The sequence below is a fragment of the Galeopterus variegatus genome, unplaced genomic scaffold (assembly GCF_000696425.1).
Source record: "Galeopterus variegatus unplaced genomic scaffold, G_variegatus-3.0.2 Scaffold3410, whole genome shotgun sequence".
Taxonomy (NCBI): Eukaryota; Metazoa; Chordata; class Mammalia; order Dermoptera; family Cynocephalidae; genus Galeopterus; species Galeopterus variegatus.
In genome coordinates, this window is record NW_007729521.1 from 1 (window position 1) to 17,558 (window position 17,558).

General features: G+C 37.4%; 1 pseudogene; it reads right to left on the reverse strand.

Annotated features, from left to right (window-relative positions):
- Positions 1–341: 341 nt before the first annotated feature.
- LOC103600641 overlaps positions 342–17,558 on the reverse strand; it is a 24,124-nt pseudogene continuing 6,907 nt past the window's right edge.

The window sequence follows — 17,558 nt, forward strand, 5'->3', positions numbered from 1 at the left end:
GCTAGGCAATTCATAACTAAAGCCAAAATGTTTCATTATTTTAGTTACATTAAGTTTTCCGGTTGTATTGCTAGGGCTAGCTCTCACAGACCCTTCAAAATCATTGTACAGACTGGGTCATAGACCCCTCACATGCAGGTCCAAACTAGGTAATTAGGAAAGATCCTGGGAGCCACTGGCAAACAACACAAGCTTAGTCCTCAGCTTCCATGGCAGCAATGGTGGCCTCCCTGTGAATAAGAGCCACTCATCCTTTATACTTAAGTCCAATAACCTGGGTGAACATGCACAATTACATTAGACAATAACCAAGGAACACCTGGGTACATGTGCATATTTACATCAAATGCTTGGCAAGACTCCAAACCCGCAAGGGACCCTGACCATTTATATTTCATTTTCTCTATAGCCTCCATGTGCAGAATCTTCAGGACCTCAGAGATCTGGGTATTAATGTCCATCTGGCCATACATGCCGACCAGGAAGGCCAAGTGCAGCAACAGGGCTGTGTGCTCTTGGCAGAGCAGGGTATACTTGGGTAGGTTCCTATAGGGAAAGTGAAGGAAAATGGTCAGGGCCCCTCAGATGTTCAGAATCTTGCTGAGCATTTGATGTAAATATGCATGTGTGCCCAGGTGTTTCTTGGCTATTGTAATTGCACATGTGCACCCAGGTGTCCTGGGTTATGAACTTAAGTGTAAAGGATAAGTTGCTCTGATCCACAGTGCCCCTTGCCCCCTGGATGCCTCATGAGAAGGGCCATGAAGGAGGATAGTACTGCTGCCGGAGGCTGTTGCTGCAAGCTGTTGCTGCTAGGGCCCCTGGAACCCTCCAGGAGGCCGCTGCTGTTGCTGCTGCTATTGTAACCCAATGCCGAGGAAGCTGAGAACTGAGGACTGAGCTCCTGTCATCTAGCCAGTGGCTCCCAGGACCTTTCCCAATTACCTAGAGTGTGGACCTGCATGTGAGGGGTCTGGGAACCCACTCTGTACAATGGGTTTGAAGGGTCTGAGCCCCTAGCCCTGACAATACAGGTGGAAATTTAGTATAACTAAAATAATGAAATGTTTTGGGTTTAGTTATGAATTGTTTTAACAATATAACTGGCTATGTCAGCAGGAGTCCGACAATAGTCTCAGCCAGACAATTGGCGTAGCCATATAACTGGTGTAGTCAGGTAGCTTTACAGTTCCCGAGGGTGGTCTGAAACACCTCAAAGTCCCAGCTGCCCAGGAAATACTGAACATAGGCAGGAAGTCGTCTGCAATGCTGGGGCTGTTCTGGATGGAGTGCAGGCCCAGGCTGACGGCCGGGCCGCAGCAGGATTCCTTGGCTGAGCTTATCAGCTGCTGCTGGTTGGTAGAGAAGAGGGACAGGATCTCAGGTCATTGGGACATCTCATCTATGTTGCTCAGAACCCCCAACAGATCCTTGACAATCTGGCCCCAGGAAAGCCTGTTCATGTAGAGGGCCACCTCAACCATGGTCAGGGTGTGAAGAGGGAGATGCTGACAAAGGACGGGGAGCCCTCCTCATCCAGGCCTTGGTTGTCTCTGCTGTCCCTGCGGGGAAGACTGAGACCCTTGAGAAAGGACTTCAGCATCACAAGGTCTCTGTTGTCGAAGGACAGGTTGTGGAATACCGTCAGCGTGTTTCTGGTGTCTCTGCAAGCAGGAGAGCACTGCTGGGGTGTTGCTTGTGGATGAACTACAGGAACTTGCTGATGAAGGGAGCCAGGTGACTTCATGTGCAGGCGGCCAGAGAGCAGGCAGTCCCATAGTGCCCCCTGGTGCTCGTTCTGGAACATCTGCGGCTGTAGTAGTTTCAGGACACCCAGCACATAGACAAAGAACATCAGGTGATTCTACTGCCAGAACTCCTGTAGTTGAGGTGGGTGCTGGCATGCAGGAGGGCAGTAGTCATGGACAGATGTCTGAGCAACAGGATGGAGTGGGCCACAGCCAGTTTCCAACAGGCCATATTGGCATCTGCCACTAGGTTCTTGGACTTCCGGGAGTTGTTGGTGTCCACAAGGAGGGTGATGAAGCAGTGAATGAGACAGTCCAGCTTGCAGATGCGGCTGTCTGTGGCCCCTTTTCTGTGCAGCAGGACCTCAGCCATGAGCACCAGGAGCTCCAGCAGCTGCAAGTATAGCTACAAGAGCAAGTCTTGGCAGCATTTGCCCAGCACGCTGTTGCCCCAGTGCCAGATGCAGCCTTTGTGGTACTCTGCCACCCTTCTGATGCTCTCATAGTTTCCATGGCAGCAGCTGAGCAGCAGGGGCACCCGGGTCTGGAGAAGTGTGCCAGTGGTGGTGTCCACATTGGGGCTGCTGGTCTCCACCTTGCTCAGGATTGGCTCCACCAGGTTAATGAGCTCTGGAGCCTGGATCTGGAGCACCAGCTTCTCCTGCCGCTTCTGTGAGGTGTGCTTGTACCCTCCCACCAGATCTGAGGAACTTGGAGAAAGAGGCCCAGGGGAATTCCAGGCAGGCAGAAGGGTGAAGCCTCTGTTTCTCGCTCTTGCCCAGCAGGATGCAGATGAACTGGTGCAGTGTGGATCAGCTGGACTGGTATGTGAAAAGGGCCAGGAGTTGGGGGCAGAATAATGGTACCCGGGCATTGCTGTGGCCTTTGCCCTTCCTCTGGGAGAAGAGCAGCCTCTGTTACAGGTTGGGGCAGCTGTTGACCACCTCAGGGTCCAGCATCTCCACCCAGTCCACGAGGAGCCTGGATGAGGGTCCCAGCCACACGACCTCCAGGCTGCCACCATCAGTCATGCTTCCCAAGACTGGGGGCTCCTCCTCCTGCTGCAATAGGGAGCTCACCACCATGATGGGCTTTAAGGCTGGAAACGGGGAGATGGCTTCTATGGTGGCAGAGAAGTCAGCAGCTCCTCCAGGTGAGAGGACCTCACCTCTTTTGGACCCCGGAGAACCTTGCTGAGGAGCCCCAGCTCTACACTGCACTACTCCAGACTTGAGGGTAGTGATGATGGCCCAGACAGTAGAGCTAACCACCTCCAGGTCCTGATGGAAGGTCAGGGCCTGGGCCAGGTGCAGGAGCCCACTTGGCACTTCCCTGATCCTGTGCCTCCCTGAGTACTGGGTGGCAAACAGCTTGAGCTGGGTCTGGAAGGGCTGTCCTCCATGGCAGGGCTGTCCAACCACTGCAGCATCTGCATGAATGCTTTGAGGAAGAGCAAGGAGAAGCCAGTGTCCTGGGGCACACAGTGCCGGTACAGTGGGCAGGAGAGGAAGTGGCTGTGGTGCATAAACATCACCAGGGCCCTGCTGTGCAGGGAACTGAGCAGGGTGGGGATGGCCTACAGGAAGTACTCTGTGATGCCCGGCACCTAGGGATTCTCCTGGCAGACTCAGGCCGGCTCCTGTCCCAGGGCCTGCTGCAGCAGGGAGAGCAGTGGGGCGGGAACTGGAGCGCTGCCACTGCAGGCCAGGGCTTAGCGGGAAGATCTGCAGGAGCAAGATGGCCAAGTTGTCCTTGGGGCCAAGCACTCAGACCTGAGTCCCAGCCAGAATCTTTCTTGCCTTCCCTGCTCTTGTGCATGCACCTCACATAGTGGGAAAAGACAGAGACCGGCACAGGCTCCCACGTGGCGCTGGAGGAGAGCTTCAAGCAGAGGCGGAACATGGTCATGGAGCACTCCATAACAAGCTGGACCCTCGTGGTCAGTTGTAAGGTGGCATTGTGGGAAGAAAAACATTTAGCTCAAAATATACTTCTTAGACATATTTCAAGATGGCTACTCCGGGGATTGGCTTTTAAGGCTGTGTTTTCTGGAAAGAAATTTACACCTGTATGTACAGAGAGGCAGGTTTCCTCTGAGGTGCCCCTCTTTTGGCCATTAATCTATTCTTTCTGAGGGAAGCTGGGAGATTATCTGAAGTATTCTCATCTGTATAACAATGCAGTTTCTAACTTCTCCTTCCTTCTTTTACCTGTAACCCAACCTCCCCTGGAGCTCTGGAGAAACTTGATCTCAGGACATTTTTCTTGGGTTTGTACCTCCACCTTCCCTCTTTTTCTCTCTTTTCTTTCTCTTTCATTCTTTTTCTCTTTCTCTTGCCCTTGCCTTTGCCCTTGTGCTTCCCTTTATAAGCTTAGCCCCCATTGGAAAAGTGGGAAATTATTCTCTCGTGATTTCCCTGTGCATTGCCCCTCCTAGCAGATTAACATAATAAAATTTGTTATGCCTTTTCTCTATATTAATCTAAATTTATCAGTGATTTTTATCTTTAGGGGTGAAGAGGAAGTTTTCCCTTGGCCCCTCCAGCATCTATAGTTTCAGTTATTATGTCCATATTTTAGAAAGGGAGAAAAAAGAAATGTGAAAGATAAAAAGTACCAGCCAACTGAATCTGTCCTCTTCTTCTGAAACTTTTAAAAGGCACAAATTTGTTTACATTTTCTTGGCCAATATTGTGTCCAGAACCATCCATTTCTTCAAGTGATGTTACAGAATACAGTATTTCAGCAAGATACCTGCTACCTCCAACAAAATTTAGATTCTGTTAAAAAGGACAGAGGTTCATAGGTTATAGGCTGTTAGATAGCAATATTTACTACTCCGATTTGATGTTCTATGAGATCTATCACCTCGCTCTTCCAAGGCTATGGTTAAAGTATAAATCAACAAATAATAAAAGAAAGAGTATTATAAAATTGCATCCCTAGTCACCATAATAAAAAGTATTAGAAGTTTTTTATAATAAAGAGAACTCACATAAATGAAAATATACAAATTTTATGCAAACGTTTTTATTTTCCATGACAGTAAAAAATGTCTACAAATTAAAAATGCAAACTAGCAGCTGAGAATTTTTTTTTCTTTACAGAAGAACATTACAAAAATTACTGTTTGTTGGGAAAATAGAATAATAAAGTCAGGCCCCTTCACCTTAGGTCCGGTGGGAGGTGGTGCGGCACAAGTTCTGTGTGGATAGAGTTAGTGCGCATGTGTGGCACCACCATTTTGGCTGGCGTTTAGTGCCTCAGCCTCGCAGCCATGCTGCCCAACCTTAGCTTCCAAGGACCTTTTTTCTGATTACCTAGCTCATAGACCTGCATGTGAGGGGTCTGGTGACCTAGCCTATGGTGTGAGGTGTCTGGACACCCAGCCTGGCGTGTGAAGGGTTTGTGACCCAGTCTGTGAATGGGCTTGAGGGGTCTGTGAGCTCTAGCCCCAGGCCTAGCTGGACAATTGTCCCAGTCGGCAGAATTACAGGCAGGTAAAAGAGCTTGACACTGTTGTTAAATAAAAATATCTAAACAATTTGGAGCCACAGTGTCTTTAGCCCAAAACATCTTTATTAATGGACTAATTAGATCAACCAAAATAAATTTTTAAAGTGAAACAACTCTGATTTCCAATGCATGTGATAAACAAAGAATCCACTCTGACTAGGTCAGCCAAATACATATAGTGCCTTGAGAGGTCTGGGATAAGTAAGTAGTCATGTCTACCTATCCTGGAAAATGTTATAAGACCATTTTTACTTAGAAGCAAACAGGATGGCACCAGAAAGCCATAAATAACCTAGAATGCTTCTTGTAAACCCTACCCTAGATCCCTGCACGTAGGATGTAACCTAGTAACAGTCTCAAATTTATACATGTACAACCAATAGAAAATCTGATGAAGTAATTAGGTGGGGCTGTCCTCTCTCCTTTGATCCTTCCACCTTCTTGTGATTACAAAATGCTGAAGTCTGCTGGCTCTCTTCAGAGCACATTTCTCAGGGTGACCTGACCTATTTATTTCCTGGTTGCAATTGTCATATTGGCTCAATAAGTCCTTGCTATAGGTATTTGGCCTCAGTTTCTTTTTAAGTCAACACATGATACTCGTTTATTATATAAAAATCTTACACAAATTTTTTATAACTTATTTCAGTAGTGGCCTGATAATTGAACATAGGCTCTGTTTTCCATTAATTTATGCTGACCATAGCCCAATTTCAATAGTGTGCTTTGTAAAATAAAATTTTCTGTCTCAGCATACATAAAAAGTTGGAAACTTTTGTAATTATCTCCCAACAGAGTAGAATTAATTCAGAGCAAACTTCTCAAAACTGCTAATGACTGCATGATCAGGTAATTTTATTGTTTTAGCAAACAATGATAGAATGCATTTAAATTTCATTTAACTTTTCTTTGATTAATCTATATCTAATAGAAAAAAATCTTCACTCATTTAGAAGGTTATTAGTTTTTATTTCCTTTGGTAGAATTTTAGTATGACAGAAAAGCCAAATTTTATAACTATTGCTACTCTCCTTAAATAATGAATGCTTTACTTTGCATAATATAAAGTTCTCTATATAAATATGATATAATTAAATTTTCAGTGCACAACTCTTTGATATTTTAAAGGAGTTAATTTGAACAGATTTCAGGTTTTATTTTTAAGTTGCCCCATTCAGTTACAAAGAATAGAAATTTTGTTATTTCTTATAACTAATCTTATTACTATTGTTGTAAAGTCCTCTAGTTTAAACCTACCTTTTCAGTGTCACAATTAATGAATAATTTTGTAAATACTAATTTAAAATTTCTTATAGATGAATAGATATCTTAACCGTAAAGAATATATTAGCAAGTGATTTACAGCAGTTTGTGCCACGTATTGTATTGTTATGCTAATGCTTGATAGAATGAGGAATATATTCATTATTTGCAGATGTCTTTACTAAAAACACAAAGATGTCTCTTCACTAAAGTGCATTGGAGAAAACTCAATTTTTAAAGAGATGACAAAGTAGAGATCATCTACCTTCTAAAGATAATCTCCTTCAGGGTTGTGGGCTGAGCCCTAATTTACCTCCTTTCTCATGCTATCATAATACAATTTTAGTAAAGAGTTTTTAAAAGAAAGCAAACTTACATCAATAAAAATGAAAGGTTTTAGATTATGTAAATAAGGTGGAGAAGAGAGCCTGGTGAATCAGAGAAGACAAAGTAATAATATGAAATCAGCAAAGTGATGAATTGTAATCAGGAAGTCTCTGACCTTCCAAAAACTGGGGAAGGTAAGAACCTCAAAAGATGGCAAGTTCAATTCAGAAGGGTAGATAAAACACTGAATTAACTGAGATCCTGTTTGTAAAAGAGGGCATTCTTTTCTTCCTTTGTCACTACTACAGGCTGGTAGATTGGCATTTTATTATTAAGCAGTAATCAATTACTCAATCTAGAGAATTTTACTTTTTTAAAAAATGTATAAGCTATAGGAAATAATTAGCATTGATGTTAATGTCATAGAGTGCAAATCTGTTCTGCAGTTTAGATATTCATCAGTGTTTTATCAGTGTCCATATTACTTTGCATAAAGTCATCTTGCTCGTCTACAAGTCATGCCTCTGTGGGAAAGCAAAACATTTCAGCCCCAAAATATATTTCTTTGCATATATGTCAAGATGGCTAATTCATAAAGACTGGGAAAACAAGATTATCCAGAAGACTGTTTCCTTGTGAAAATAAATTTACATTTGTATATGCAAACAGTCAGGCTTCTTCTGAGGTGCTCCTTCTTTGGCTACAATCGATTCTTTGAGGGCAGCTGTGAAATTACCTGTAGTATTTTCAGTTGCATACTAGATGTCTCTACTTAACTTTAACTCTGACTTCCTTCTTTCACCTGTGACAACACCTCCCACCAGAACTTCAGAAAACCTGGTCTCTGGCCATTGTTCCGGGGCTTCTATGACCCCTCCACCTTATCCCTCTCATCAACGCTGGTATATGACCTTTGTCACTCCCACTGAATTTGGGTCGTTACTCTCTTGTGATTGTCCGATGCTTTTCCTTCTTCCAGCATGTTAAATAATAAAATTTGTTTTGCCTTTTCTTCCTATTGATCTAAATTTGTCCATGATGTTTGTTAATGAAACTTGAGGAGTGATGTTTTCCTTTGGCCCGTACACCTCCATACTCAGCAAATGAGCCCAGCTTTATTAATAAAAAGGGATGGGCATTCAAGATCCCCCAATATCTCATGAGACTGCAGTATCAAAGGGAAAAACTAGGATCATCAACACGAACTCATAAACTGAAATAAAAAAGAGTAAAAAACTTTAACAAAGAGATAAGCACACAAATCAAAAATTCTTATTGATATTTTCGAGTATATTTGAAAAACACAGTATTTAAATACTGAAAGATTAAAATAAAAAATCCGGGAACAAAAACTAAAGTCACATATTTAATATAAGAGTTGAAAAAAATTTTAAAAAAGAATATCTTCTAAAATGTAAAATTAAAAAAGACCAAGAGATGACACATATGAGAACAAAAGAACTAAAGAGGCATATATGTGTTTAAAGGAAATTACAGAAAAGAACAAATTTAGAAAAAGGAGATTGGTTGGATGGAAATAAAGAGACATTCATCAAATATTAGAGAAGATTTTTCCTAAGTTTTAGAAGAAAAGCATCTTCATATTAAAAGGGCTCATGAAGAACGAACATGACACATTACAAAAAAATAATTTAAAAAACCCCCTCATTTTGGGCACTCTGTTCTGAGATACCAGATGATCTCTGCCAAATAAAAATACATTGTGAAATGCACAAATAATTTTAAATTTTCCAGTAGACTCTTTTGAAAAGTAAAAATACGTAAAATTAATTTTATTATTTTTCAACCCATTATATTCAAAATATCATAATTTCAATATTTAATCAATATTAAATTAATATATTTGAAGTCCATTTTTCTATACTAAGTGTTTAGAATTCATTGTATATTTACACTTGTAGCACATTTCATTTGGGTGCTAAATTTTCATTAAAAGTACTTGATGTATATTTAGATTTTATAAAGTTACAGCTAAAGTAGATTTACATGACCAAATTGTTTCAAACATTTAAAAAAGTGTTCCAATAATTGTATAGAGTATCAGTTATAAATTTAAATGAACTGAAATGAAATAAAATTTTAAAATCTTTTCTTCATTTGCACTGGCATATTTCAAGTGCTGAGTAACAACAAGTGTCTTGTGACTATCATAGAGTTAGCGCCAGTCTAGAACTCCATGATTAGAATAAAATCCTAAAACTTTGAGTATGAGTGTAAGAAAAGGTCAAACAGGAAGGTGAGTATGCAAATTTCTTACAAAAGACCAACAATCTCACTAGCATCATAATGCTCATCAACAAAATTCTATGGTAGAATGAAAAGAAGCAAGACCCATGGGGAGATTTCAGCCAAAAGGTACACATTTCAGTCAGACAGGATAAATAAGTTCTGGAGATTTGTTGTACAGCATGGTGATTATAATTAGCAACAATGTATTATATACTAGAAAATTTCTAAGAGAATATGTCCTAAATATTATCACCACACAAAAAAATAAGTATGTGAGGTAATAGATATGCTAATTGGCTTGATTCATCCACTCTATGATGTCTGTGTATATTAAAAGATCATCTTGTACACTGTAAATATATACAGTTTTTATTTCTATTATATCTTAACAAAGCTGTGGGGAAAAAAGAAAAAAGACCTAATTTCTGAGGACTAAATAATTTTTAATGTAAAATTTTATATCCACCTAAAATATTATTCAAACAGGAGTGAAGAAAAAAAATTTTAGGAATAAAGAAATTTTGAGTACTCAGAAATACTATTTTCACTGCACATTTTCTTATAACTTATTTAAAGACTTACTGTATCAAAATAATTGAAGAGAAAGATATATCAAAGAAAGTGTAGATCTAATCAATGGCAGCAATTTTGCTTATTTCCAAGATCAAAGATCAGCAATTCTATAACAGTAATACCAAATTAGAGGAAGATGACAGAGGCTTCAGGAGGAGATTGTAGAGGGAATTTCTAGAGGGGAAACAATTCAAATATTCACATAGTATGGTAGAATGCTTGTGGGAAAATAGCCGAAGTGATTCATTTTCAAGAATAGCTTAACAAGTGTTGCTTGACTGACTGGTGGTGTGATAACTCCTGAAAGTGCCCTTTCCCGAGGGTGCCTTCTCAAGATGGTGGCTGGTCAACTTGTTCTTTTTACTTCCTGGTTCTTCGTCCTCCTCAGTACTTCTGGGGGGCCTTGTTGGCAGGTTATCCTGAGCCCATCCCTTTCTGCCAGAGGGAAGGGGACAATACAAGCCTTATAAGGAAATAATAAAACTTAGGTGACATTTGGGAAAATTGTGCATCCCACAGTACTCAGCCAATGAGGAACTGGGGGAGAGACTTGTGCACTAGGAAATAAATTGCTCCATGTAACTGTTTTGGGTATACCTGGTTCATCAGACACCCAATCTTGCCAGATTGCAATTAAAGTCTCACTTCATGGACCTCATGTCTCCGTGTCCATCCTTTGGCATTGGATGGGTGAGGACATTTCTCACAATGCCCATGAAGAAAATGAAAATACTGCTGGCAATTATTTCAGAGTAAAAAAGAGAACCCATCAGAACATGACTCTATTGTCCAATGATGGGGGAAAAAAAAAACACTGTGGTTATAGAACAAACTACAAACTTTATCTACCTTGAGAATATGAAAGTATAACTACAAATAAAAAGAGGTGGGATATTAAAAGAGAAAGAGAAAAAGGGAAATGTGGGAATATTTTATTATCACCTTAAAAATAGAAAAAAAGTGATATTGTGTATGACTGATTAAAAAAATGAATATACAATACCATTTTGCTTGAAGGCTGAGGTTACCAGTAGAAGATCTGGGGGTGCTGATATAAATATATCAAGGGATGAAGTGGGGGATGAAGTAGTGGGTTGTTTGGATATGCTAGTTTTTCATGTGTTATAGCAGGGATGCTCGAAAAAATGTACATAATTTACAAATAACTAAAAATCTTATAACATTTAGAAAATGTAGGTAACCATAGATATAACTAAAATAGAAAAGGTATAAAACTGACTCAAAGGAGAAGACAGATGAGACAGAAACTATTATTTTCTTCAAAAAATCTTCATTGATTTTATTTGTTGTGGTTTGTTTTTTAGCCATATACATATATTATTTTGAGGACTTTTAAATTTTTGATTAAAAAATTGGCAAGCCAAAACAATACAAAAATGTGGCTTTCAGTTAAAACATATTTCCTGTTTAAATTGCTAATTCTTTCAATGAAATTCCATTACTTAACTTCTCATTCCATTTCTTCTTACTTACCTTTTTGAAATGACTCCTCTGGCACAGAACTCCTGGGTTGTGTGCCTAAGAGCATTTTTCAGGATTGTTGGAGACAGGTTGGCCCAACACAAACTGAGCAAGGCTGGTTAAGCCCACAGACCTCTCTACTGAGCCTGACTGAATGTACAAAACTCTAGATCTTGCCGTATTCTGAATCTGCAGAGACATGCAGATGGCTTGGGCTTGTACAGATATGTACATGAAAAACTAGCATATCTACCCCTAACCACTTCCCTATAAATATACCATCTTCTCAATTGGTCACTGATGGAGTTTGGATGTGTTGTCCCCTCCAAAACTCATGTGGAAATTTGATCCCCAATGTGGCAGTGTTGGAAACTGATTGAGTCATGGGGGTGGATCCCTTATGAATGGATTAATGCTCTCCCTGGGGGAGGAAGGAGTAATGAGTGAGTTCTCTCTCTCTATTAGTTCCCACAAGAGCTTGTTGTTTATAGGACCCTGGCATCTTCTCTCTCTCTCTTGCTTCCTCTCTCGCCATGTTATCTGCTTGTACTCGCCAGCTGCCTGCCGCTTTTCTGTGATGAGTAGAAGCAGCTTGAGGCCCATGCCAGATGCAGCTGTCCCAGAATCGTAAGCCAAATCAACCTCTTTTCCTTATAAATTACCCAGTCTCAGGTATTCTATTATAGCAGCACAAAGTGGACTAAAACAGTCACCTTGTGAATAAACCTTTTTCTCTGTTGCAATGACTGGTGCTTTGGTGTGTGGCTTTCGGTTGCAGGAGCAAATGAACTCCATTCAGTTTGGTAAAAAATGCTTGACTCATTGAGTAAATATTTAATGAGAATATATTATTTGCCAGGCACTGTGTTGAGTACTGAAAATGAAATGGTGAATGAGACATTGTACCTCCAACCAATTTTCTTACAATTTTGTTGTTATTACAGCAAGTAATATATATGCAAATAAAGACTAAAATACAATATGACATTAGCTGCAACTCATATGGGGTGTTTTGGAGACACTAGGTGCATCAAACTTATCCTTAGGAGTTCATTAAAAACTCAGTGAGGAGGTGAAATCTGTGCTGGACAGGTTTGTATTTTAAAAAAACTATTTGGATTGCAGTGAGGAAGGACATTTTAGGAGACTTGTATAATGCAAGGAAGAGTAAATATCAGACCCAGATTAAATAAAGGGGAGGGGGAAAGAAGTGCATAAATTTAAGATATATTTAAGAAGAGAATAATAGCACTTGATGAACATGTAGAAAAATTTAAAATGCTCCCAATACCTGTTTTTGGCAACTGGGTGAATAACAAATAGCACCATTCACCGAGAGGAAGGAAAAGAGAATACAAAAAAGTCAATAAATTCAGTTTTTAACATTTATTTATTCATTCAAAATTTTTATTTTACAATGCATTTATGGAAAGAAGACATGAAAATCTAAGATACATTTTCTAAATTTCTGCTGTCAAAAATATTATTTTTTATTGTGACAGTGAAAAAAATAAAAAGCATTATATATATCAACATGCGATTTTCCATGATTTTCCAGATTGGCGTAAGGGTGAACAGTACAGACTTTCCAAACACTAATTTTGTGTACACAAACATATACATATTATTTTAAAAGCTTAAGGGGATTTTAAAAGTTTTAAAGAAAAATATAACTATTGGCATTTTTTGTCCTTTCCAGAAACACAGCCACCTTCCGGGTTGTTTCATCAAATACATTGAAAGCCTGAAAGCAGGCTCTTTTAAAAAAAAATAATTTGTCATTGATATAAACTTTTTGATTAAATTTCTCAAATAGAAATCATTCCTTCCGGGTTGTTTCATCAAATACATTGAAAGCCTGAAAGCAGGCTCTTTAAAAAAAAAATAATTTGTCATTGATATAAACTTTTTGATTAAATTTCTCAAATAGAAATCATTATATGCCAAAGAACATTAGCAGTCACATTAAATCTATATTTTAGAATAAAATTAGAAAGCCTGAAAGTGTTATCAAATCATCAGTATTAACTGCAAAAAGGACATTTGGAATTTAAAATCGTAACATTTCCTGCTTATAATTTAGAGTCTTCAAGTTTTGAAAAGAAGTGCATATGCAAAATGTGAAAAAATTGGAAAGTAAACTTTCTTATACTTCTAAAAGTGTAAGTCAAACTAGAAACAACTGTATGGTTTTCACTTTGTTGTGACACCTCACACTAACTTTCAATTCATCTGATGATGAATTTCAAAACTAAACATCCATTGACACCTTTATTAGTCTCTTAGAATGAGAAAGACACAATCTGCACCTTGAAGGAAAGACATAGGCATATAAAAAAAATATATCTAGCTATCTATTTGTCATCTCTCTATCATTATATATTAAGCATTATACTAGAAGAATGTGAAATGGAAACACAGATGGGTAATTTTGCCTTGGGATGCTGAGAAAGGCTTCATTAAATATATATCCTTATTCTACTCAAGCTTTCAAAATTGCTTCCAAATATCTGTTAACGAAGGTAAGAGTGATTTAGTTCAAACTTTAATAATAAAAAAACTCCCTCAAGGTTTTTAAAATTATGAACTCATCTTGAAATATTTTTTTAAAATAACAGTAAAAGCGGAAAACAAACAGAAGAAGAAGATACAATAATTTGGCAGAAATACATTGCAGAGCACAAATCTAAAATACATTACTATGGACAATATCAAAAGTTCATCACAAAATTTATTCCCATGAATGATGTTTTCACAATTAATACTAAGTTTTCATCAAAAAATAACTTTGAGATAGTCATTCTTACTATAACTAGTATTGACATGGCTGATAATTTTGAAAAAAAAAAAATCACACATCAGTTTGCCATAACCACAAAACTAATGCACGATAAGCAATCACAAGCCTCTGTGTCATACCGCAATATGTGTTTATTTCTTACAAGTCTGGGTATCAGCTAGAAGTTGGCTGATGTCAGCCAGGCTTGTTCTGCTGTCCGTGGGTTGCTGAATTATTCTGTTCTGGGGCCTCTCTATGTGTCTCTCACCCTTTTGAGATGAGAAGACTATTCTGAGCATGCCCTTCTCATTGAGATGGTAAAAGAACCTGACAGATCAAACTGGATCACACACACCTTTTTTTAACATTCTGCTCACATCAGATCTGCTAACATCTCATTGGCCATAACATGGTTGAGTCTAGGGACAGGGTATTATGTACATCCACAAAAAAAGAGCAAGGCAAATTCACAAGGTGAAGGTCAAGAACAGAGGGGTTAGCGGAGATTTGTCCAATGATGAAATCTACTACACATCTAAAGAAAGGCTGCTATCTGGAAAAAAAAATCAATTTGAGATAAAGGGATTGACAAACAATTTAAGTATGTACAAGGGTATTTCAAAAGTTTGTGAAAAAAGAAAAAGAATTAAAAGATAATACAAATCTTTCCATGAACTTTTTGTAGTAACCTTGTATTATGTTATGAAATACAAAGTTTTCTAAACAAGTGTGGTAGCTGGTGGTATCATTGTCATTGTGACTGTGTTCTGACAATTAAGAACAGATGTTCCTCTTATTTATAGTGAATAAAAGAAGTTTGGCTATGCATGAAAGGTAGAAATAAAGGAAATGAGTAAAATAGATAGCTCAAGTAACACAAGCTGAAGCATGACAAGAAAAGGAAAAGCTAGTAAAGTACGTTATAGGGAAAAACAAGTGACATTACTTTCTTATTTGAAAAATACATGAATTGCAAGACATAATACATCTTTATGGCAATTAAATTCAATTGTAATGAGATGAAAGTAACCTGAATTTGGCTAACTTTATCTTTAAAATATGTAACTATATCACGTTTCTCAAATATTCATATTTTAGACATGTTAAACAGTTATGAGTGAAAGAAGATTTTTAAAAAATTATTTAGCCACCATTTAACTGGAGTCACTAAGTGAGTTCTGCTTGGATGCTTATAGATGTGCTAAATGATTTCTAGTTTTTTTCTGGATTACTGATTTAATGAATTCAAACATTTGTCACACGTTCAAGATCTCTTAGAAAATAAAGGAGTTAACTCTCTTTTTATCAAGATTGAATGCTTTATGAAAATTAACAAATATACTTATTTTAGGGTTAAACATATATCATTGATGCAAAAAGCCTGAAATGTAACATTAAATATAAAATTATATTTCAAAACTTTTAAAAATTTCCAAGAATTTTATTTTATTTATCGTAAGTGAACTATGTATGTGCCATGTGAAAAAGCTCTACATAAATGTCTCATCAGATTTTATTTTAGCTAAATTAACTGTAATGTTCTTAATAACTCAAATTTCCATTAAATTAGGAATCTGAAAAGCATATAGAAACAAATTTTCTAAATTTTTCTGTTTGATTAATGAAGCAAGAAAATTGATCACTACTAAAAAAACTTCAGTTTTCAATCCAACAGACAGAAGTTGTTAAACATAAGTGTAGATTCACACAGGTTTTTTGTAAGAGTGTGTGAATGTATGTATGTATTGATAAATAGATATAGATTATATATATGCATATATATAAATCTATGTAGCCACACCTATTAAATGATAAAAAATTGTTTATAAATGAATATTTATAAAAATATCCAAAGTTGTTTGTGTGAGAAACTATTCTGGTGATGTTTAAAATGCAACTTGGGAATTAAGAGAGAAAATGTCCCATGAAAACTTGCCTTGCAAATTGACCAAAGTGATTGTCTTAAAAGGAATGGAAATGTTTCTAAAGGCCTAGTAAAGTGATTTCCTCCTAAATCCAGAAGTGAATTAAAAATAAAATCACAGAAATTTAGATCCTAAATGGAGCTTGGAGAAAATTTAGTCTAATTCTCTAAAGAGAAAGCAAATCCCATGCAAGTCACACTGATAGGGTCATAAGTCAGAACCAAGGCCAAAATTCAGATCCCTTGTTTCTCAGCCTGATGTGCTTGTGGTAGCTCCATACTAAGCCCAAGAGGAGACGATCCTTGTAGCAATAAAATGCATCATTTTGTTGCTAAATCTTTGGGCTTTGAATCTGGCGAGATGTGAAGGCTGAGAAGACAAATCTGACAAAATATATGCAACTTTTTTCTTCTGTGAGCCACCTACAAAGAATTTCTAATGCTAACAAGTGCAGCATGAATGTCAGAATGTAGCAGGCACCCAGGGTTGTCACTTCCCCAAAATTGCAGAGCTGTCAACACATCCTGATTTCCTCTATAATTAGGGAGATTCAGTCTATTAACCACTTGAATGCCCATTGGACAAATGGTACATTCATGAGATAGCACCTGTAGCAAGAAATGAATTTTGAAAAATTACTTTTAAAACCAAAGCAAACAGTGTTTAATGGGCATGGAATTTCTTTCAAAAGTACTTCTACAAGAGTGCCTACATGATACTGGAACAAATTGTTAATCAATTTAAGTGAACCAAACATCAGTCAATTCTGGAGAAGATAAGGCACCTGGTTGAACGAATTGCATTTTTGTCTGACTCAGTTATTAATGCAACCATTCTGTTATTCAATAAGCAAGCTTTTTCCTAAAATTTAAAATTTATCTTTGTTGCATTTTTCTTACTGCAAAAGAGTTGTGCATTTATTTCAAAATATACAAATAATAACAAAAGTAAAATTCATCTGTGATATTATACTCATTGTTAACATTTATTTATTTATTCATTTTTAACATTTTGATATACATTCTTCCAAACTTTGTTCTTACATATAACTAAAAGTTATACTGTAGATATTATTTTATTGTCTAAAAATTTTACTGTAATCTAAATTATCTGTCACAAATTTTCCAAAAAGAAGTTTAGTGTCTTCATATTGTGAATGAATAAAAAGTGAGTTAACCAATTTTTTGTCTTTATACATATATTACATACATTTATACATATATTGTAATGTATACATTCTTTATGATAAATAATGGCTCATTTAAAAAAAATTGACATGTATAACCCTTCCAGTAGTGGAAAATCAGTGTCCTGATTTTTTAAAAGAAGAAAAGAGTAGATGAGAACATTTAACTCGATTGATGTTAGTAGGAATATTTTAATAATAAACTTTGAATAAATAACTTCTTATTAATACATAGGGTGTTGGTCAAAAGGGTTTTCAATTTTGAAACCAAAGAATTTTATGCTCTTAATTTTTTAAGAATTTTTCCATAAAGAAAGTTTAGGACTCATGTGAAAATTGTAGCTAATAGTGCATGATTGGAAACAGCAGAGGCAGAAAGATAATGAAAATAGTCTTGTTAAGTGAGATTTAGATGTCTGGTGTCTTGACACAGATGTGTTTTTTATATGAGACTTCATATATATATATATGAAGTATATAATATATATATATATATATATATATATATA